At 36.8% G+C, this 25,122-nt stretch overlaps 1 protein-coding gene and 1 pseudogene across 5 annotated transcripts in view; both read left to right on the forward strand.

Moving 5' to 3' along the window:
* The window catches only part of GABRB2 (gamma-aminobutyric acid type A receptor subunit beta2), a 233,376-nt gene that overhangs the window by 144,013 nt on the left and 64,241 nt on the right, over positions 1-25,122 (forward strand). The window lies entirely within an intron of this gene.
* On the forward strand, positions 410-850 carry LOC102965944 (annotated as a pseudogene).

The following is a 25,122-nucleotide window of genomic DNA, read 5'->3' on the forward strand; positions in this document are numbered from 1 at the left end:
GTTTGTCTGGATTACCCAATACAAGGCCTGCCCTATAGTAATTGTATAAACATTTGGTGTTGAATTAATAAAACTCTCTAAGAGATCATCTCTTAACCATATCAAAACTGTGAATTTATATCATTGGCACATGGATGATGCTATTAGTAAATAGGCATTGGATGAATGAGTGGATGAATGGATGAATAAATGAATGAAGGTGAACACTTATGGTTATCACAAGAGAAGTTTAGGGCAAACTCTCCACTTTTCTAAGTCTTAACTTAGAAAACAAACTGAGAAGCATGTTCTCTTCTACTCCATACCCAATTATACACTTCCATATGGCAGGTGAAAATTCCAGCCACCCATCTATATTTTATAGTTAAAAATAATAAGAGGTAGGGCCTTTGAGTGACAGTGACATAAGATGTCAGACACCATGGGCTCAGGAGTAAAAGTTCCTCACAATTTTTGACTGTTGGAAGAACGGGAAGAAGGCCAGAAAGGAGTAGGAGATGGCACAGGTAGCTTGAATCTAGAAGATGATGAAGACATGACACTTAGAAGATGGGCAGGGATGATAACTGGGCCTCCAAGAACAATTTGTGAAACTGAATATACAGTCGCAAAATAGAATTGGATCTAAACACCCAGAAGCAACCCCCTTTGTAATATTTGTAACAAAAATTAATAGGAATGGAGTTAATAGTTCTAATGGAGTGGAGGACCCAAGAGCCATATCATTGTTAGCAAATGGCAGAATTCATATAGCATCAAAGTTGTCCTGTAAGAGCTCTGGCGCCTAATGATGTCTAAAGAAAACCTGAAACTCCCTCAGCCACCTGAAGGACAGTGTTACAGCAGTTAATCAAAAGGAAAAACCATAGGCATCCCACCCCCATTCAATTTAAGTAGTCTTCATTTTCCCTTCATTTTCTAGATACGTCTCATAGACCTCAAAGTACTGATAAGAAAGTTCCCATTCAAAGGCAGTTTATGTTAAGATACTAAAATGATCCTATTTTTTCATGCATTTGAAATATATAAATTGTGCCATAACAAAAAATAGATGTATAGGAAAAAAGATGTCTCTAAGAATGTATTCTTTATTTCACATTTATAAAGTTAGCTTTATAGTTGTATTAGCAATTAACCTACTTCATGTCTTTATTTATCTAGCTGACCACACATTTTTCTAAGGGAGTGTTTCTTGAATTTGGAGAAACTGACCCTTATCAGAATTTTAGAACTACTCCCATAAATCATCTCCCCAGAAAAAGGCGTGAATATCCTTTAACAAATTTTTGCTTGTAACCTAAGAGCTTTTGCTAAGCCCTTGAAGGCTCCTGTGTACCCCAGGTTAAGAAACTTTATTATAATGGGAAAATTTTAACACCGACTCCATATTTGATGTTATTATATATTATTGTTGTTATGTACTATTACAATGTGTTTATTTTTATAACATTATAACATGTTGCTATGTTTTGGTGTTATGTTTAGGTGACATGGTATTTGTTTCAAAATACTCTGTGGTGAGTGTTGGATATAGGTTAGCACTGCCCAATAAAACATTCTGTGAGGATGGAAGTGTTCAACTGTTTTGTAGAGTTATATTGTCCAGTATGATAGTCACTTGCCACATGTGGCTGTTGGGGCCTTGAAATGTGACTGGTGTACATGAGGATCTGAACTTCTGTATGTTATTTAACTTTAATGGATTAACAAGTGCAGACATAGTTTACTGGACAGTACAGTAACAGACCAACATAGGTGGAATGTCAAGTGATGACCTTAAAGTTGGGACTATGACTGTTATTGAAACTGTTATATGTTTGGAATGGTCCATAATAAGCCAGACACAGAAGGACAAGTACTGTATGATTCCGCTTATACAGGGTATCTACAATAGTTGAATAGAAGTAGAGAGTAGAACGGTGGTTGTCAGAGGCTGTGGGTTCGGGAAAATGTGGAGTTCATTTTTTTTTTTTTAACGTTTATTTATTTTTGAGACAGAGAGAGACAGAGCACGAACGGGGGAGGGTCAGAGAGAGGGAGACACAGAATCTGAAACAGGCTCCAGGCTCTGAGCTGTCAGCACAGAGCCCGACGTGGGGCTCGAACTCGCAGACCGCGAAATCGTGACTGGAGCCAAAGTCGGCCGCTTAACCGACTGAGCCACCCAGGCACCCCATGGAGTTCATTTTTAACAGGTAAAGTGTTTTAGTTTTGCAAGATGAATGAGTCCTAGAAATCTGCTGTGCAACATTGTGCCTATAATTAACAGCACTGTATGGTACACTGAAAACTGTCTTAAAAGGGTAGAGATGGGGCTCCTGGGTGGCTCAGTCAGTTAAGCGTCCGACTCTTGACTTCGGCTCAGGTCATGATCTCATGGTCATGGAATTTGTCCCCACCTTAGGATCCATGCTTATCATGGAGCCTGCTTGGAACTTTCTCTCTCATCTTCTCTCTGTGCCCCTCCCTCATTTGCATACATGCTCTCTGTGTCTCTGTCTCTGTCTCTGTGTCTCTCTCTCTCTCTCTCTGTCTCTCTCTACCTCTCTCTCTCAAAATAAATAAACATTCAAAAAAGAAAAACAAAGTAGAGATCATGTTACATAGTCCTACTACTATTAAAAAAAATAGAATTTTCTAAAATTAAACAAAAATAACAAAAATTAGAGGGAAAAACACTTGAATAGACAAATGAAGGAGAAACAATTAAGTCTGGGGCACCTGGGTGGCTCAGTCGGTTGAGCATCTGACTCTTGACTTCAATTCAGGTCATGATCCCAGGGTTGTGGGATTGAGCCCTGCTCAGGCTCTGCACTGAGTGTAGAGCCTGCTTAAGATTCTCTCTCTCTCTCTCTCTCTCTCTCTCTCTCTCTCTCTCTGCCCCTCTCCCCAGCTCATTCACTCTCACTCTCAAAGAAAGGAAGAAAGAAAGAAAGAAAGAAAGAAAGAAAGAAAGAAAGAAAGATTAAGTCTTTAAAACCTAGTTCTTTTGATGTCCATTCAGAGTTCTCTTTGAAGGATGACAGATGTTTATTGGATTCTTGGCAGTATTTCCTCAAGAGAGGTTGCCAAGAGACTGGCACAAGGCGATGCATGGCAGGAGTGGAAGGCTCTGGGTATCCACCGAGCTGTGTGAGTGGAAGATGGAAGCTTGGTCTGTCACAGTGAAGAATAGGTCTTTATGACTAGATTTTAGGGTGAGTGTGAACAGTGATTTAGAATTAAGCCATGGAGCTTACCATTGTATAAGAGACAGAAACAACATGTGTATAAGCCAGAAGATTTAGAACCAATGAGTATGATTTAGGTCCTTGAGAGACAAGTCATGTGACAATGACTCTAGGAAGGAGTAAGAGCTGAATAAAAGGACAATATTCATTTGCCCAGCAAGGAAAGAGTGGCTGAGAATAAGCAGAAGTATTATTGATATAGAATCATTCATTCACAAGACTAAAGACTATGACCCAGATAGAGGATTGTGAGAGTTCAAAATATGATCAGTAAGCTCAATGGAGATAGATAGATTTGTGCTATGCTAGGAGATAGGGACCTTCAGTTTCATACCCCCTTAATCTGAGTGTCTAAGTCATTTTGGGAAAGTCTCTGATGAAATACTTCCCCATGCCATAACAATGTACTGTCCAGCTTTTTCAGACTAGCTACAGAAGACAGAGCTCTTCCTGAGAGTGGAGGGGATCTGAGCCAGAAGCCCTGACATTTGTTCCCATTTGCCATTTGAAGTTTCTTCTCCATCCTTCTCCCCCTTGCCTGTCCCATATTTTCTCTTCAATGCCATGGGTCAAGATTAGACAAAAGAAATACTTTTTCAAATCTCCATAGCAAGGTTTAGATTAGATTGCAGCACTTCACTCTAAGGCATAACAATATCAAAAAGCAAATGAACAGAAAGCCTAACAGGTAGCCAGACAATATATTTTATTAATAATATTAAAAGGATTAAAGTATATTAAAAATATATTGCATATCCAGTAGTATACTCTGTGTTTATAAATATTACCTTAGTTGATCTATATGCCAGATTTATGAAATAGATATCATTCTCACTTAATAGAAAAGAAAACCAAGGTAATTTTTGGCCTAACTTGCAAAGCTAGAAAATGTCAGACTGGACTTGAATCTGAGTTTGACTACTCCAAGGCTCATACTCTTAACCACTTCAGTATATTTTCTTATTTCATGGTCAGCTTGGAGACTTCTAGTGGGTTTCACCTTACCTGCTTCCTGACCTGCCTCCAAGTGTCAGGGGCATGTGTTTTTTTGTTCTTTTTAAATCTTTTGTAAAGAACACACTGATAACTGCCTCCTCCCTTCAGAATAAAGCCCATCTTCTTCCACAGGGATGTAGCCTCATCCTAAGACCTCAACCAGTCAACCATATCTGCACATAATAAATAGATCATTCATTCAGATCACCTGTAGACTCTCCCTTTCCCTCCCTAGTCCCCTACACTGGGTACCTCTCTTGTCTTGTGTTCAGAGGAGGGCACAAGTTCACTTCATATCCATTTCTTCATCCTAATTCTTTATGAAGATGTTGTGGTAGTACTGTTGGTGGTGGTGGCTTGAATTTATTGAATACCTCATATATCCAAGGAGCTATACTTAGTTCTTGACACATTGACAGTTGTCCCAACAGTGGATCATGTGATCTCCATTTTGCAGTTATAGACACCAAGACTCTGAAAATTTAAGTGATTACCCAAGGTCACTCAACCTGGTAAATGCAGATGCTAGGACTTGAATTCAGCTTTGCCTGGTTCCAATACCTACATTTCTTTTACCGTAAAAGGTTAAAAAGGAAATAATATGTACAGGGAGGATTGAAGCTCTCCCTAAATCTGCCATTTGGGTACCAGCATTTGTCTCTCAACATCTTCTCTTGTTCTGAAGTATTGTGGTAGGACCTGTGAAGTCAGGTAAAAATCTGTTTGTTTTAGAGCCCATGGAATTTTTATATCTTTCCTCTGACTCAAACTTTTACTCACCCTTACACTCGATAAAGCCCATTTCTTATTCCCCTCATAAAATCATGAGAACAATTGATCCCATGTCACATCATGTTGTATCAATACACAGCCATTTTATTTCCACCTGACTATAGTCTTTCATTCTTGTTTCATGTGATCAGTATGTGATCACCCTCAGGTTTATAGCATTGTGTTGTCAAAAGTTTCTGCATTGCCTAAAGCTTGATTTAATTCAGCTCTAGCCACTCTGTTTTCCAATTTTCAAAAGTCAGATTCCTTTTTCACAAGAGCATTGCATGTCCTGAACAGAAAGGTTACTGACTCAGCATTGCTCTTGAAACTTTTCACAGGAGGTGAATTTCCCCCAACAGACAGTCGCAATGCAGCTCAGTTCTTAACTCCCAAAGTCAGAAGTTGTTATTTGCAAATGCAATTGGTAAAAAGCTGGTACACTTGAGTTCTAAGTAGAATCTGAATACCATTTGAGCATGTCACTAAGAAAAATAAAGGGAAAGGAATTTTTAAAGTCCAGAATTTTGATAAGCTACAGTGAAGGTGATTTGGCTTTTCATAAAACAATAAAGTTGCTTTCCATTGCCCAGGTGATAGCTTATACTCTAAATGGTAAGTTAAGTTCCTGAAGAGGTAAAATTTTGTGTAAAGTTGTTTGTTTGTTTGTTTGTTTGTTTGTTTGTTTTATAGAGTTGCAGAATAAAGCAGACCAGATTCCAATTAATAATAGACTCTATTTCAGAGAGTATGTTTGATAACGTGTGGTTATCAGAACACTGGTATCAAACTGACTTGGGATGTTTTATCTTGGTGAGCATTGAGCAATATATAGAATATGTTGTATGCAGGAAACTAGTACAACATCGTATATCAATTATGCTTCAATAATAAATAAATAAATAAAAATAGATTTCTAAATTCAAGCTTAATGAATCAGATTCTATAGATGTATGGCCCCAAGCAAAAAAATTTAGGGACAGAAAAGTCATTTATAAGGTAATTAAGTGAGATCAGCTCCATAGAGTTAAGGGGTATTGAGCTCTCAGTATTTCGTATCTATTACTGTAGTTATTGGCATCCTTTGCCTCTCATTTGCACCTTGCACCTTTCTTCTTTCAGGCTTCTTCCACTAATTTTTCATATTTGCTCTCTAGAAAGAATGCATTCAGCACTTCCACACTGTGGCACAAATAACTTGCAATGATTTCAAGGGTTATCCCTCCTAGGAGCAGCATATACAATCTAACATTTATTAAACCCTAAGCTTTATTTCAACCAAAGGAGGGAAATGCTAAGAGTACAATTTGAGTTGAGTCAGGGAGAGGAGATAATTGGAAGTGGTGGGCAGTGGATGCTAGAAATAATGTATGAAAATATGCTCTGTGGTCAGAGAGTGTTGACTCATCATCCAAAATACTTTAGCACCTAGAAGGTGAAAACCAATGTAATAGGAGTGGAATGAAATTTGAGAATGTGTTATTGCAATATTTTAATAGAGATAATCTTGTAGGTATATTGCTCTTTGATTGATGTATGAGTATTTTAAGTATTTGCAGTGTTTATGAATATAAGCTTACATCTCAGGGAGAGAAAAAGGCAAATCTTTAAAACCCAGAACATTCAAACACTCAAACACACACACACACACACACACACACACACACACACACGACACAAACCCTGCAGTACTAATTATTCTGGGACCATTAAGGACATATGTTTGCAGCTCCTTATAAGTTTCACAGCATGGCCTGTGTTGCCCACCATTTTGGTTTTGCTTTTGTTTTTGTTGGTATTTAGCTTCATTGAACATGTGTATTATATTGTTTAGACAACTGTAATGGGTTTATGTTTTAAATAACTCTATCTTTCACTGAGCACCAGCTCCTGGAGACCTAACCTTTCTGTTTTACTCAATCACTATATGCGCAGCACCTACATAAAGATGACCAGGTAGGTACATGGCTCATGAAAGATTAAAAATATGTTTTAGATGTTTAAAATGACAATAATGTCATTCCTGATATAGTTTAAATCAGAAAGTAAGAGAGTATAGTTTACTGATGAGTAATGAGAATGAGGAGATTATATCTCTAGTATAGCTGAATGACTTTAGAAAGCCACTTGTCTAGACTTTTTTATCTTTAAAATGAGACCATTCAACTAGCTGTCCCACGACCTGTGGGAGTGGACCCCTCTACACCTTATGTTCAAAATTGTATCAAACACTCTGGCTTGAATTAAACTATGACTGATTCTGCTTAATAGTTCTTAATTTTACTTTAAATTTTAAATATGTGCTTTTCAAATGTACCACATATTATGTTAACGAGACTTACAAGTTTCTGGTATTTTATCATTAATGGCAGTACCTTTCAGAGCCATTGTAATCAATTTATATCAAGTTTTAATTTTAGCAAATAGGACTAGTTTAGGGAAATTCCTTTTACTTAGTCTCAGAAATTCTCATAACTCCTTTTCCACTTATGCTAGTAGTAAACACATCACCATGATTACTATTAGCCTAAAACCAGAAATGGTACCAGTTGGTGAAAACATGTGTTTACCCCCGGAACTATAAAAATATCACATGACCTCAATCCAAGTAAGTCTTGCCATTAACTTGTTTTAAGGGCTAGAGTCAGTTCACTGGGAATATATTTAATTATAGGTATTGTAGGAAATTAAGGTTATTGTAGAAATAATGGCTTCTTCCCTCATGAAGTTCATATTTCAGTATAATTATTAAGATCAACTACTTTTACTCTCATGTTTATTAATAACATTACTTTTATTGAACATTCACTATGTGTTACCTAGTTGCATAATTTAGCTTACTTAAGTCACATAACAACCTCCTCTTAACCGTAATTAATCCTCCATTTTACAGATGTGGAAACATAGCTTCCAAAAGATTAAATAAATTTTACTGAAGCATGAAGCTAGTAAACCCGTTTTCTTAAATTGTTCTTTCACAGTTCTCAAAATTTTCAATCTCACAGAAATAGAGTAGAAAAATTGAAATTGGAATCCCAACAGGGAATTTCTTTTTAACTGGTGCAAAAAGGTGCTTTTATTGTAGCACAGGGTAAGGATCCATGAGCAGAAAGAGCTGCGTTTGGGATTGTGAACAGAGACTGATTATATACTCTTAGTTTCAAGGGGAGGGGTAGAGATAATGTAAGCCTCTAAGGTATTTTTGCATGTTAAAGAGTTTTGGAGCCTGGAGGTTTAGCTAGTGTCAAGATTAGGTTGCTTTTAGTCTCTAGCAAAACTTCATCATTAAGGCAGCCATGAGTTCCTTGAATGTCATGCTCTGCACATCTAAGGTATTTATCAGTGTGCTACACATTGTAAGGAGATTTAAAGTGAGCTACCTTTCTCTTGCCTTCCTTCTCCTCGTCTGTAAGCACTCATGAAATTTAGACCCTCAAGGCCAAATGCCTGGGGATTCTCTTCCCTTTATAGGCTCCCTGGTGTGCTCCTCTGCCTTTTGCCCCTCTCTATGCCCAAGGTTCCCTCCTTCACTCCCTCCCGTGGTTGGACCCATGGAGTCTAGGTTCCCAAAGTCTTCACCTGTTCTACCCTCTCCAGTAGGGCCTCTTCTCTACAGAATATCTTCCTCATTAGTTGTGGAGTCTGTTCGGTCAGTCTTTGGGTCCCTTTCCGGACTCTTTGCTCTGAAGCAAGTAATTCCTAGTTGTATTCACAGGACAAGGTGAGTTCACAGTCCCAAGAGGGAAATCCTAACTAGATTTCCAATCTAAATAGCATTATATATGGTTGTTAAGTACTTTGTATTAAGTATAATACTCTATTCAGACAAGTTATGAGTTAAAAGATATTGTGGACTGATCTGCAAATGTATCCAGTCTTCACATAGGAAAGTAAGTGCCACTACCAAATAACTTTATTAAAAAAAGGCTTTCTGTAATTAGAAAAATAAGTGTTGAACTTCCTGGGTTCCTAGACCACATATAACTTAGCTAAAACTAGTTTTTTAATAACACGTTGAACATCTATCTTGGAACATTATGTAAATTACTTTCTACCTTAAAGTACCCTTTGCTATCAGAGGACTTGCAGTAAGAACAATTCTTGTTCCTTTCTTTGTAGGAGGCATTGACAACTCCATTTTGTTTGTCTTCTTGTTTTTTTATAGACTTCAAATAGCTAATAGAAAAATTCTTGTCAGGTAGAAAGGACTTCAACTGCATTTATTGCTGAGACTATGTTTTTCTCAGTAATGTAGGTTTAATCTCTCAGTAAGATTGATATCATATGCATTTCTTCCTCAGTAAACATTCTCTGTAAAAATGAAAAGTTTACTTCAGAGACTTAGGACTAATTCTTGAAGAGGAGCCACGATTAATATCCTTAGAGAACAAATTTGAGATATGGAGACCCTGTTCCTCTGTTGGCATTTTCCGTAATGCTGGTGGGCTACCAAGGCTTTTTCCGTATGGGTGTTCACCCACATATGCGTTTGACCCTTTAGACACTCAAAACTCGAAACATGACATTTATGCCTATATACATTTTTTAACGATTATTAACCAAAACTTCAAAGTTTGACAATTATGACTTCCAATGAAAAAAAAGCTGTATTTTGAAGAGTTACAGTAAAATGTTAGTTTAGGTAAAGCTTGAATGTTATCATCAGCACAAGTATATTTAAATAATCTGACATAGCTTCCCTATGTTCCACCCATAGTTTTTATTCCTTTGTCTCTGTTTTTTCTTTCCTCCTTCCTCATTTATAATTTTCTCAAATTACATGAACTCTCCTTAATATACATACCAAGGCTACCTTTTTAAACATTTAAAAATGTGCAGTAAATATTTTCCCCCAATTGTTTTCTCACCACACTTATCACATGACCCATTTGCCTTGCCACCTGCAATGAAATTGACCATGATTATAGCAGCAACTAAAATTTGTTGCAGGAAATGGGGTATATAGCAGTTCATATTGTTTTTTATGAGCATTCAAAATATAATATCCTTGATATTGACATATGTTAGGGCATTTAGTTATAAATTTAAATTTAATTTACGTATCGGTTAATTCCCTATAAAATCCAACAATACTATAAATATTCTTACATAAACAGTAGATGAGACCAAAAGTTTTGGATTTCTGCAAACTCTTCTTCCAGATAACTCTTGAATATCTTCTTTTTTTCTGGTTCTAAACTACTTACAACTTAGAAAAGAGGCATTCTGTCTCATCTTTTTATGTATGGACTTGATTTCCCACAATTACCTATGTTGGACCTTATGAGCCATGACAGGTACTTACAGAGTTTAAGCTCCTCTGTATCCTAGAATTCTCTTGACATTGTGACTGGTTCAAGTGAATTATCTGCGTATGTGGAAAGTTTGCTCCACCACCATCATCTCTGTTATTAGCATAAACTAAGGTTAATTAATGCTCTATTAGTTCATCACTTACATCTTAAGAAGGCTTTCCCCTCACTTTTATTTTCTACTTTTGTTGCGGAAATGTTTGAGGATATGTCTTTGTGATAACCTACAAAATGATTTTAGATGTTTAAACTTCATTAAAATTTTTGGGGGGTGTCTGGGTGGCTCAGTCAGTTAAGCATCAGACTCTTAATTTCAGCTTCAGTCATGATCTCACAGTTTCTGGCATCAGTTCCCACGTCGGGCTCTGTGCTGTCAATGTGGGGCTTTCCTGGGACTGACTCGCTCTCTCTCTCTTTCTCTCTGTCTCTCTCTCCCCATCTCTGTCTGCTGCCCCTCTTCCCTTCTGTTTCTCTCTCAAAATAAATAAATAAACATGTAAAAATTAAACTTAATTTTTTAAAATAACGAATGTAGGCTTACCTAAATGACTAAATCCTGTAAATTTGATGGGGGGAAAAAGATGCATATTTTTATCTGAGGAGATATTTCATCTTGACATTAAGCAGAAGCTTTAGCAAAAGATTACAGTACCCAATGATATGGTCAATGATGTAACCTTAAACAATGATTGATTCTATTTTATAATGATAAGCCAAAAATGGTAAGTTTTTTTTTCTGCTTAGATAAGAATTATCATTCTAATCAATATTGGTATCATAGCTAACACTCATCAAGTATTTTTAAATGCCAAGATATTTAAGGACATTATCTTATTGAACCTTTACAATGCCCTGGTATTGTCCCTGTTTTAAATATGAGAATACTGAGATTTAAAGAATTTAAGGGGCGCCTGGGTGGCTCAGTCAGTTGAGCGTCCAACTTCAGCTCAGGTCACAATCTCACGGTTTGTGGCTCTGTGCTGACAGCGCAAAGTGTGGAACCTGCTTCAGATTCTGTGTCTCCCTCTCTCTGCCCTTCCCCTGTTCACTCTCTGTCTCTCTCTCTGTCTCTCAAAAATAAATAAACATTAAAAAAATTTAATAAATAAAGAATTTGAGTAAAAGTTCTCCTAACTCCACAGCATGAATTGATGGGACTAATACTGGAAATCAAGTCTGTTTGACTTAAAACCCCTCACCTTTGTCCTTGCTATAATATTGTTTTTCTAAGTGCCATTTTTCCTTGTGGAATAATAGGGATGGGCATTTGTGCAAAGGCAGAATCACAAAGACAAGTTGCTATGAAGTCAGGTGGGCAATATCCATGAGTGAAGTAGGCAATGCAGGGCTTTATCACATGCCGTTTCTAAAGCAGGAACCACTCCAGCCTCACTTCAACTCCAGCTGATGGCTTCCAGGTGGGAACAACAAGCCCCTGTTGCTAGATTTCAAGAGAAACTAGATACGTAATTTTTATATAAAATTCTTTTTACACAGTATTTGTTTACTACAATATTTAGTCCCCTGGTCAGCAATCTCTAACCTCTCTCTTAAAGATTTAAACTTGATCTCTTCCTTCTTGGTGTTTGGAAGTCATTTGTTTGACAAATAATTATTGGATACTTACTGTGGACTAGGATTTATGCTAGTGTCTGAGAACTAGTTCAGCTTATGCATTCAAGTAGCTTCCTGAATAATGAAAGACATGAGAAGCAAATAATCAGTTTCTAAATCTCTGTGTGTTTCATACTGAACTAGATACCATAAGAGATAGTAAGACATATAAAATATGCCATTTTGTCTACTAGGATTATTCATTGATTTATCTATTCAGAAAATCTTTTTTTTTTTTTTTTTATTCCCAAGTTAGTTACCAGTGTAGTCTTGCCTTCAGGAGTAGAACCCAGTGATTCATCAATTGCATATAACACCCAGTGCTCACTGCAACAAGTGCCCTCCTTAATGCCCATCACTCACTTAACCCACCTCTTTACCACCCCCCCCAACCCATCAAGATGTTGGGCATCTTTTCATGTCTTTTGGCCATCTGGATGTCTTTTTTGGAAAAGTGTTCATTCATGTTTTCTGCCCATTTCTTCACTGGATTATTTGTTTTTGGGTGTTGAGTTGGGTGAGTTCTTTATAGATTTTGGATACTAATCCTTTATCCAATATCTCGTTTACAAGTATCCTCTCCCATTCCATTGGTTGCCTTTTAGTTTTGTTGGTTGTTTCCTTTGCTGTACAACTTTTTATCTTGATGATGTCCCAATAGTTTATTTTTGCTTTTATTTTTCTTGCCTCCAGAGACATGTCAAGTAAAAAGTTGCTGTGACTGAGGTTAAAGAGCTTGCTGCCTGTTTTCTTCTGTAGGATTTTGATGGTTTCCTGTCTCACATTTAGGTCCTTCATCCATTTTGAACTTATTTTTGTGTATGGTAAACAAATCTTTTAAGTGTTCACTACATGCCAAGCACTGTCCTCAGCAATGCAGATAAGTAGTTAAAAAAAATTCTTGCCTTTGAAGTGAACATATACTGAAAGGAACATATAATAAACCAACAAATATATAATGTGGGAGGTAGTAGTATGTGTCATGAAGATCATAACATGAGGTAGGGAAGTAGAGGTTATTGGAGAATCACTGTTTATTAAGTACTAATTTATATATGGTGACCATGGAAGGCTATTCCAGTGAAGTGATATTTGAGCAGAGGCCTCTATTAAGTTAGGGTTTGGACCATGTGTATATTGAGTAAAGATTATCCCTAGGAGGAAAGTAAGTGCAAAGGCCCTGTAGGAGCCAGTTTGAAGGCTCTTACTGATAGTCCAGAGAAAAATTTGATAACTTGGACAGGGTAGAATTTATGAGAAATTATTAATCTTAGATGTATTTAGAAGGAAATACCAGTAGTATATACTGATGTCTGTTAAGTGAGGGAAGAAGTCAAAGATGACTTACCAATTAGAAGAATGGAGGTTTCATTTACTGAGGTAGAGACTACTGTGTGAAGAACAGGAGTGTTGTAAAAATCAAGATATCTGTTTAGAAAATGTCAAATTTGAGATGGTCTCTATACATTCAAGTTTATTTTTTTAATATAATGTATTGTCAAATTGGCTAATATACAGTGTGTAACGTGTGCTCTTGGTTTTTGGGGGTGTTGTATACATTCAAGTTTAGATGGAATGTCAAGAAGACACTTGGCTCAGAAGGGAAGAATGAACTAGAGATGGCAACATGAAAAAGGAGGTGGAAGAAAAGAGTCAAGTGAGTGACACAGACTTGAAGTACCATGGGTTTTCAGAGAATGAAGGACTTGTGATCTGAAAAATCTGCAAACTGCTTAGTAAAGAGAGGAGGACCATAGAGGAGGAGAAGCTATAGAATAAATGTAGCTTGAGGCAGCAAAACTCTGGAATGCATGGAGACTAAAGAGGAGAATAAATGAGAAAGAATCACAGTATTTGAGTATCCTAACTTCTTTGCCCAGGACAGTTCTGAAACTTTTGATACCTAGGATTTAATTTCAAAGATGTCTATTGGAGAGAGGGAGGGTAGGGAAGGGGAGAGAAATGCCACATCATGAAAGTAGAAAGGATTAGTACATAATGGCTGATAAAATGTGTTCCACCAGTGGAACAGTGGGTGAAACGTTAATTCTTTTTTAAGTTTATTTATTTATTTTGATTTACTTAGAGAGAGAGAGAGAGAGAGAGAGCATGTACACAAGAGAGGGACAGAGAGGGAGGGAGGGAGAGAATCCTAAGCAGGCTTCCCACTGCCCTGTCAGCTCAGAGCCTTACATGGGGCTCGAACTCACTAACTGTGAGATCATGACCTGAGCCAAAACCAAGGGCCAGATGTTTAACCAACTGAGCCACCCAGATGCCCAGAAATGTAGTTTTGTTTTAATGAAGTTCTCATTTAGTGTGAACTCCAAAGGAGCACAGTTCCAAAATTAATATAGGTATCAGCATTGCTAGGTATACCATTTCTACTATATTTTCCTTTATTTTATGAGGGTACTGAGGTTGATTCTCTTGAACTGTATTGTCTATTGAAAGGCTATTGTAAGTCACAGAATTGGTGGTAATCTGTGGGGAAATTTAGCCCAGAAAGGCAGAGCTTGTGTGTCTGTGACTGGTACTTGCCTTGTATATGAGGTGAGAAAGGACTGTTACTTGGGTCTTTTTTATGATAATTTACCCACAGTTATTGTACTTGGACGCCCAAGGAATATCCTTATGTAACACATATTTGCATGTGGAATTTTAATTTGCATTGGAATTTCTGAGAAAGAAAAAGAATCTAGGCATCCACCTAAAGAAGTGTGTTAGTTTGGAATATTGATGCGCCTGGCACTTTACAGTTTTGATTTTCCCCATAAATAAGTGTTGTAGGTTAGTGCTTTATTTCTAGACATACCAGGGGCTGCTCATTCCCCCAATGGGACAGCCCTGTTCCAATGATTTTAATGTAGTAGAACTTAGTGCATGCTGCCATACTGAACAGGTATAGATCTCAATTCTACCACTGCCTTTGTGTATGGTCCTTTAATTGTCTCATCTGTAAAAAGGAGATCACAATACCCAATAAGAATTAACATGGATTTTAAATGAGTGAATGAATCATGCAAAAAGGTTGGGGTGGTATCTGGAACAGAGTAAGCATTCAATAAATATTAACCACTTCTATAATTATGAATACTATCTAAATTTTGTTGATGGAGGGAAAGCAGGTACATGAATGTTTTCCTTATGATGGGGAGAAGTGGATGAAAAGAGGGAGCCATGAATATTATTATACTTTAGTGGATGTTAAGTTATTCTGACTGTAAAGGCACATGTAAATGAGTATGTTTCCTAGACTTAAGGACATATTTTAGAAAGGCCCCAATGTAGGGGATACAATCTCAAATACCTGTGTAAGTTAAGGAGGTAGAGAAAATAAGTGAAGATGACCATGCATACAATAAAAGGGGGTGATGGAGACTGTAGAGAACTAGAAGGGCCCATTTCCCTCTCCTCAGGAGAGGGCAAGGATATCAGCCACAGATGGTGGTGGCCATGCAAGACTCTCCAGTGCAGAAGTGCAGTCCCAGGGGGGCCACATTCTCGGATTTTTCAAGAAGAATTTCCAAATTCAGTTATGTGAAATTAAGACATAAAATGTTTGACAAGTAATTGAAAAAAACAACTTAAAACACTGAGGGTAATCTAAAACAATACATTTGCAGATCAGAGTTGATCTGTTTGTAACCTCTGGGTAAAATGGCAATAGCAAACATTCAACAGAAATAATCTAATCAATTAGCTAGTGATTGAATTCATCTCCTTACAAAATATTTTTACATACCATGTATTTGGTTCTCATTTGGGTCAAACAACACGACTTTTGGAAACCCTTCCCATCCTTAGACTCAGCATCAATATACAAAGTTACTCTCCTTCAACATCCCATTTAAAATCTGTTACCTGATCTTACCCTTGTCCTTGACTGCCACCTCTGGAATAAGGCACTGCTGCGCTAGGCTGATTGTGGTTCTATTGCACATCATCCCATCAGCGCTTTCTTTTCATAGCAATAAACCAATGGGCATTTAAAATTCTAGTCCACAGGACACATTAAAGACTATTAAGAGATTAGACTGTGCCTTGTCTTCTCTTTAGATACATGTTGTAGAAATTTAGATGCGGCCCAAACAGAGAGAGAGAGAATAGATATTGTTATTATAAGACAATTCATGTGGGCACCTGAGTGGCTCAATTGGTTGAGCGACCAGCTTTGGCTCAGGTCATTTTCTCATGGTTCGTGGGTTCGGGCCCTGCATCAGGCTCTGTGCTGACAGCTTAGAGCCTGGAGCCTGCTTTGGATTCTGTGTCTCCCTCTCTCTCTGCCCCTCCCCCACTCACGTTTTCTCTCTCTCTCTCTCTCTCTCTCTGTCTCTCTCTCTCTCTCTCTCTCAAAAATAAATCCTAAAGGGGCACCTCCATGACTCAGTCAGTTAAGCCCCCATTTCAGCTCAGTTCATGATCTCGCAGTTTGTGAATTCAAGCCCACTTTAGGCTCTGTGCTGACAGCTCAGAGCCTGGAGCCTGCTTCGCATTCTGTGTCTCCTTCTCTCTGTCCCTCCCACATTCGTGCTCTGCCTCTATCTTTCTCAAAAATAAACATTAAAAAAATTAAATAAATCTTAAAAAAATAAGACAATTTATGTATTTAAATAGTCATTAATTTTACCTTTTTGTTTTGTTTGTTTAACTTTGAGGTCATTCTAAAAGTGTGCTTCCAAGAAAGTTTCTGCCCAGATCATGGTTAACAAACAAATAATTGTTTAATAATAACAATATCCTCTCTTTCATATTCTGGAAATTGATTCTTGTTAGAGAGAGCTATAGAGACAAGAATATGGCTTACCACACCTTTGGTACCCAGTCTGACCAGCACTCAGAGCTTAATGGAGGAAGAGGCAAGAAGTGTAGGACTACCAACCCCTGAACTATTAAATAAACTGCTGCTATTAAATAAACAACAAACTGCTACATGATTTTTCTGAAAACAGGCTAGAAACATTGTTTTCTGCTCTTAGAATTCCATAACAAAGTAGATGCTGACTTTCCCAAAAGCTGAGACTGGTGTTTCTTTTTCACATCAACGGCCCTTTCACCAACCTGGACATCAAGGTGGACATTTTTAATGACCATGCAGCTACTCTTCTAAGCTAGATTTTCCAGTGATTAATAAAGATGGTTGCTGTGTCTTCAGTTCAGTTTCATTGCTAGCTCCCTGGCAGAAAGATTTTTAAAGTGTGTAGACTGCTAAATCATTACTTTATTTACAAGTAGCAAAAAATTTAATTCTCTGGCTAAAAGACTCTGAGTATCTGGTCTTGCCAAAATACCAAATTGAATGCTAAAGGAGAAAAAAGGAAAGCAGATTTTTTTGGATGGTCCACAGCCGATGGGAAGTTATACAACACAATTTTCTCTGGGCAAAATGACAGATTTACAGAGCTTGGCTGCAAAATTTCTGGCACATTTTGACAAATGGGGATGGTAGATCTATTCACATTCTTCTTTCTAGATAGGCTATCCCAAGTCACGTATTCTTTTAAAATTATTTTCAACTCTGCTTCCACACAAGCTAGGTCTCTCAAAACCGAAGCTAAATTCAGATTTATCAGCACTGTGAATGATGGATTGAGCTAAGCCTACCTACTGCTTAACAAAAGGACAAGACACCAAATAACATTTGCTCTAATACTGTATTTCTCCTTTATAGCAAATCATTCATACATTCAGGCATAACAGTACATATAATCCTGTATGCAATCTGATATTTTATTTTTCCTCTTCATTTTTTACAAGGATAAAAAAAGCTTCTTCACAAGAATGGATTCCAATCCCATGCAGTACTAAAATCAGTCTCATTTTGTTTTTTCTTCTTAATTATTAGCCTTAAAGTTTTTAGCACTGCTGAGACACTATATGGAACTTTAGCCATTACTGAGTTGAAAGGTAGAAACTTACTGGAAGATTTTAGACATAAGTTGGCCAGCAGAAACAGCTTAATTTATTACAAAGAAAGAAATCTGAAGACACCAGTCAGAGAAACTTATTTGACATCACTAATTACCTTCTCAAGCTAGTTACACTACCATTTAGTGTAGCTACCATAAGAAATCTGCAATTTAATGTTAAACTCCGAAGAAAGACAAATAAAAGACAAGCAAACTCACTGAAGGATATTGTTTTAAAGGTTTTAAATCAATATTAACATGGCTGAATTCTAGTTACTAAAGAATAGAACAGACTTGTAACGAAAGTTCTTATGTAGCTTGGCAAATCCATTCCCAAAGACAGAAACTTTTTCCCCCAAGTGTATCAGCTCTCTGACTTCTTTTTTTCTTCCAGTAAAGAGATATAATTGACATATGACATTGTATTCATTTAAGGTATACCACATAATGATTTTATATGTAAATATACATATATATTACAAAATGATTACCATAATAATTTTAGTTAGCATCTATCATCTCACATATTTTTTTTCTTGTGATAAATGGTAAGATCCAAGAGGCACCTTTCAAGTACAAAAACTTACAGTATTGTTATCTATAGTCACCATACTGGACATTACATTCCAACTTATTCATCTTGTAACTGGAGGTTTGTACATTTTGGCTCCCTTCACCCGTTTCCCCATCCCGTAACACCCATCTATGGTAACCACCAATCTGTTCTCTGTTCCCTGAGTTCAGATTTTTTAGATGCCACATATAAGTGACATCATATAGTATTTGTCTTCTTTGCCAGTATGAGATTTTATTACATTCTCTCTCTCTCAATTTCTCTCTCTCTCAGAGATAAAGAGGCAGAGAGAAATCTCATTTTGCCCCATCATAAATTGGGTTTTTATTGCATGTTATTTCAATGATCAGTCTAAATCATTTGTTCTTTCTAGTTTAAAGGAAAAGTTCAAATCAGTCTTGTATAAATGTTCTTTATAAAAAGAGAGGTTTTCACTCGTGTGTGAGAAATCTGAACTATATGTGCAGATTTTAATACATATTCTTATCTATACTGTTTAAAAATAGAACTGCTATTTAAAGTATTATTTTTAGAAAAAAAATGTTGCTCTTAAAACACCTTAACTGAGAACAATTCAGTGGTCTTCCAGCAGGAGCTGCCAATTTCCTGCAGGAAATCTATTTCACAGAATAGATTTGGGTATGCTAATATGTTCACAGCCACACAAGAGAAACTGGGAATTTTATCAGATGTTCTTAGGCAAGTTGTTCTAATAATAAAACGGAAGAAAATCTGAAAGCAGGCATCCCCAGCATTAGAAGTTACCAGCGTACACCTGCAAGCCCACCGAGACCCATCGGCATTATTTAGTTAACATTTACTATTACCGGGTTCTCTAGAAAAGAGACCTGAGGACACTTATCCAGTCATAAAAATAAAAGTTGCTCTATAGGACTCTACATTTTACTCTCCAACACATTTCATTTTTTTAAATTTTTTAATGCTTATATATTTTGACAGAGAGAGACAGAGGGAGAGGGAGAAAGTGAGCAGGGGAGGGGCAGAGAGAGAGAGAGAGAGGGAGAAACAGAATCTGAAGCAGGCTCCAGGCTGTCAGCACAGAGCCCGACGCGGGGCTTGAAATCACAAACTGCAAGATCATGACCTAAGCCAAAGTTAGTTGCTTACCTGAGCCACCCAGGCGCCCCTCAAACACATTTCTAAACATGAAAACCTTACCACAAAAAGACATGAAATGAACAGCCATCTCTCAATTCAGAAATTTGGAAGATATAACTAAATGCCTTACTCCACTTAATGGAGTTCTACAAGACCCCCATTAAAATGTTTCATGGCTTCTTTATCCCACCCCACAAATACTTCTCTAGTCTAATCCTTTATCCTGTCTTGTTTGGACCACTAGAGCTTCTTATACTGGCACAGAAATGTGAAATGCCTCCCCCAAAACGAGGTGGAATGTATACATAAGTCAACCAGGTGGGAAGAGTATGCAACATATACAGCAGGGAGCATCTACTAAACTTCAGAAAATTGCCAGATAGGTTTTTGTTTGTTTGATTGATTTTGTTTCATTTTTTCAAGAGAAATTAGAACTCTCCCATTTCTTAAGTGTTAGCAATAAGTAATGTCTGCAGGCCAAGCTGGACCTGAAGATCCATGGTTGGCAGCTTCTGACACTACAGTTCCCTGCTTTTAGGCTTTTCTGTTTTACACTGTTATTTCTAAAACATTGCTAGATCTTTCTAAAACCATGCGTTTCATTATACCTTGCTGTTCAAGACAATTTCCATGGCCAACAATATCAAACCAAAATTGCTCTTCCAGTGTTGAAGATCTTAAGTGTCCAGTTTTGACTTAAAAAATTATTTGAGATTTTTATTGCATTTAGGTAATTTACTTATGGGCTCCGGTGGATGGCTTTCAGGCACAATTATGACATGGAATTGAGAATTAACTTTATCAGCACTATCAATGCATCTCCTACTTTAGGCAAGAAAAAAAAATGAACTGACAGACTGGGAAGTTTGGGAGGAGTAGAAAATCTAAGACAGTTAGAAAAGTATCCATAAACTTTGAGAAATAAAAGCAGTTTGGCTACCAGAAGTATCAGTAATGGAAAAAGTTTTGGGAGATTGGAGCTGACTTTTCTCTGCAATCTGACAATTTATCCATTTAAAGTACAACTCATTTCACTTTCTGTGCACAAGGCATTGTGTTATTAATGTTTTTCTATTTCACATGCATTTTCCCATTTAACATTTGTAGTAGACCTGTGAGTTGGGTAAAGTATTATGATCTCCATTTTGATTATGAGAAAGGGCTATCTAAGAGAGACTGTGGCTTATCTGAAGCCACAGGTTTGATTAGCAGTTGAATCTGGAGTGATACACCTGTTTCCACATCCTATCTAGTAAAAAAATTACTTCACCTATTCTGCAAGGGCAGATGCTTCGGTACTATAGACATGTGCTGCATTTGACATCCCATCTCCTAACCTGTAATACGCAACACCGTGGCACAGAGGTCTCTAACCAAATCACTGGCCTGTAATTGGCCATTCATTGTCACTTTAATTGACTTTCCAGCAGTTAATTCCATGAAAGTATTAGTGCTTTGTAGAAAAGTTTGCCTGCTTGTTCTCCCTTTCCAATTATTATGTTTTTTCCTTTGTACTTTGTCTTTTAATATTTTAGGTGATGGGAATATGGGGGGGAGGGTTTTTGTGTGAGAATTGGGTCATAAATTAAGCAGGATATTTGTATGAAATGAGGTCACAAAGTTAAAGCAGACTTTGGTGGGGACAGGAGAGCTTAAACGTCCCCATGCATATTAGACAGTAGATCTGGGATTTTTACCTCAAATACTCTGTGTGCAGTGAAATGAATCTCTGCTGAGTTGCCTGACTACAGATTGACTATGAAGTTTCATTCCAGATGAATCTTGAAAATTTTTCATTAAAATGCCTCCTTATCTTTGGTAGAGACATTTAATCCTGTGAAATTCTGTTGACTATTTCCTGGTGTTAATGTTTTGAAGCTAAAGTTGGTCTTTGAATGTATATGTGATTCCCACTGAACTTTGAAACTGCTGTAACATTTTCTGACACTCAAAATGATATTTCTTGGGGTGTTTTAAAGATAGGGGAAAATTAGGCTTTAAATAATGCATCTGGGAAAGACACCACCTATCATAAATGCATGTGTGCATATGAATTGTGCTGTAAGTAAGAACTGGGGAGGGGGTAGGATTGGATTAAATGCAACAAATGAACCAGAAATTCTAATGTACTAATTGGAGAGGACTGAAATAAGATGACAATTCTTAGTCACTGATTTTGCAATGAAAACAAAAATTGCTAACTCATAGTATTTTAGTAAACTCAAAATACATGATTGGTTATTTTTGACATTCTATTTGAATTTTCAACAACAAAAATAATTCCTAACATTGATCAAGCTCTGTAACATATGCCAGGCCTCTTGCCGATCATTTTCATGGGGATTATCTCATTATGTCTTCACGACAGCCCCATGTCTTTGAATTCAGTTATAGCATTTTAATGTGTTTTTTATTTTTACTTATTTTTTATTTTTTTTAACATTTATTTATTTTTGAGACAGAGAGAGAGCATGAACAGGGGAGGAGCAGAGAGAGAGGGAGACACAGAATCTGAAACAAGCTCCAGGCTCCAAGCTGTCAACACAGAGCCCGACGCGGGGCTCGAACTCACAGACCGTAAGATCATGACCTGAGCTGAAGTCGGACGCTTAACCGACCAAGCCACCCAGGCGCCCCTTTAATGTGTTTTTTTAAATCATATACAGAAAATTGCACCATGCTTACTATTTGAAACTTATAAAAATTCTACATTTTGAGGTTAAAAAAATTCAAAGAATACAGAAGTTAATACAGACTATTGATATCAAGAGATTCCCAATCAGAATCTTGAAAGAATAATAAATTAGAAAAATGTGTTTATCATTTTTCTTAGATTTTTCCCCTTATAAGTGGAATATATCTTAGAGTAATATCTGAATTTCTGAAAGGGTACTTGAAACAATATTTTGGTAATCTTTGTCAACAACAAAATGGATAATGACCAATCTGTCCAGGCCCTGATTTTTCTATTAAAGAATGGAGCACCATTCATTCATTCATGTATGCATACAGTCTTTCAGTTAACCATAATTGATCACTTATCATGTGCTAAGTAGGACAATGATGAATGTTATTCCTGCTCTTAAGGTACCCAGATGACTGGCATTTGAATAGAAATTTTTCTTTGGTTAAATTAGATCTCTGCTGATTTTGCTCAGATAATGTCAAATGATTGGTTCTAAATTTATAGTCTTTTGTGCACATTTACTTGAATGAGATTCAAGAATCCAAATGTGGAGAACAATCACTTGCCTATTTCATAGCTAACAGCAATGGAAACATAGAAACCCTTGGATGATGGAGAGATAATAGGTATTCTTTGGTCACTGCTTCATCAGCAACATTTTGCCTTGGAGCTGACTGTGCCAGTCATACTTTTCATTTTAGATGCAGTTTTGAAAGAGATTCCCTTTCTATAACTGTCATTTCCTTTCGAAATGGTTTATTGTATTCTCTAGAATCTAGGTTACTTTTTATAACACTGAGTCTCTGGGGAATTGGGCAGAACAAAATGCTCCCTGATATAAAAGTGCCAGCTTAGCTGGCTTTACAGAACTCATTCTAGATAAGTTGTGAACTTTTAATGCCAACTCACTGGACACGCCTGAAGTACCAACTATTTGTCAGGTGCAGGCAAAAGGCCCACCTAAGCATAGCCCCAGCTCTAAGGAGAGTCCCCAGTTGTATAACATAGTCAGATTCCAGAGACAGAAAGATTGTTCACAAATCCCACTTTGCAACAAGAATAAAAATAAAATAACATTATATTTCCTCAACATCTTCATTACACTGCTATCCCAGAGGCTCATGTGCATCTTACTTAAACAAGACTGTTCATAAGAGAAGCTCCAAAGCACAATGAATAAGAAAACACTTTGGAGATAGATAGGCAAAGGAGAATCTGGTTTTGATACTGACTAGTTGATTAGAGATTAGAGCAGATATTTTAACCTCTCTGCATTCCTAATTCTTCATCTTTAAAATTGTGATGATAATAATATTTTCTAACAGGGTTATTTAATGTGTATAAAAATCCCAATTATTAAAAATGCCTGTAGGTTGGGGCACCTGGGTGGCTCAGTCGGTTAAGCGTCCGACTTCAGCTCAGGTCATGATCTCACGGTTCATGGGTTTGAGCCCTGCATCAGCCTCTGTGCTGCCAACTCAGAGCCTGGAGCCTGTTTCAGATTCTGTGTCTCCCTCTCTCTCTGCCCCTCCCCCACTCGCACTCTGTCCCCGTCTCAAAAATAAACAAACTTAAAAAAAAAATTCAAAGAAAAAATGCCTGTAGGTTACTTAAATACGGTGGTAGCAGCAGCAACAGGGAAGTATTAAATTAATGAGGTCATGTTATGTGTATTATGAATGATTCAGCCACATAACACTACTATATTAAAAAGTATTTCAGAAAATAAGCCAAACAGGTATGAAATAATTGTCAAACAAATTGAAATATTTTGTAAAAATGCCAAACTTTATTTTCAAGTTATTCAGGAAAGGGGGAATTAATAGAGGTTAGAGCGATCAAGTCTTGCTGTAAGAAGCCATTTAATTTGGGCCTTAAAAACTTAATATGTGAGAAAAACTTGTTGAGTCTAAATTCTGCCCCCCCCCCCAATATAAGTAGGGTATGTTTTCGAACCAGACAACACTGGGATATGAACCTTGGCTTTCTAATCCTAAATTTGTGGTCAAAAGTATTGCCTATTCTTTCTACTAACTCTTCTTAACAAATAGTTTCTCTTTAGCTATTTCTCTGAGCTTCTCTTAGTATCAGTAACACATCTTAACACAGTCTTAACACATCTACATGCTTCTGGATCTGAAAAAGTATACATTTGTGGTAATTACTATAGACTTGAGGAAATCCTTGGGAGTAACAGTAGATTGTGAAAGCATCTTCTAATGAAGAAGGTTTTCTTGATCAAAACATTTTTAAAAATTACTTATTAAATTGTTCTGGGCAAGTCACTTTGGCCTATAGGATAAATGTTCTTTGTAGAATTTTAAACATTAAACAAAATGGCATTTCTAATAGATTTACTACACTTTTACTATCAAATTTGAGAATTGTATTAAAGGAAAAAACACTTAAAAATAGATATTTTTCCTGTAGATTAAAAAAAATAAGTGCCTAATTATCAGTTCCATCAGCAGGATCTGATGTACATATTTAAGGCAAAGCTGTGTCAAAAATTACGTTTCAGAGCGCCTGGGTGGCTCAGTTGATTAAGCATCAGACTGCTGATTTTGGCTAAGGTCATGATCTTGCAGTTTGTGAGTTTGAGTCCTGCATTGGGCTCTCCACTGATGGTGCAGAGCCTGCTTGGAATTCTCTCTCTGTGTCTCTTTGACCTTCTCCTGCTCTTGCCTGCACAAGCTCTCTCTCACTCTCTCAAAATAAATAAATACACATTAAATTTTTTTTTCAAAATTATTTTTTTATTTCTCACGTTAAGGTGTTCTGTAAATGTATCTGTATGTAGAGAGGTATAACCAAATATAAAACAGGTAGATGGAGCAAATAAATTTTAAGATCCCTTTATATCCAAAATTTTGTATTTAAACGTTCATTCTATCTATAAATATTTTGGATT

This window comes from Panthera tigris, chromosome A1 (assembly GCF_018350195.1).
Source record: "Panthera tigris isolate Pti1 chromosome A1, P.tigris_Pti1_mat1.1, whole genome shotgun sequence".
In the NCBI taxonomy this organism is placed as follows: Eukaryota; Metazoa; Chordata; class Mammalia; order Carnivora; family Felidae; genus Panthera; species Panthera tigris.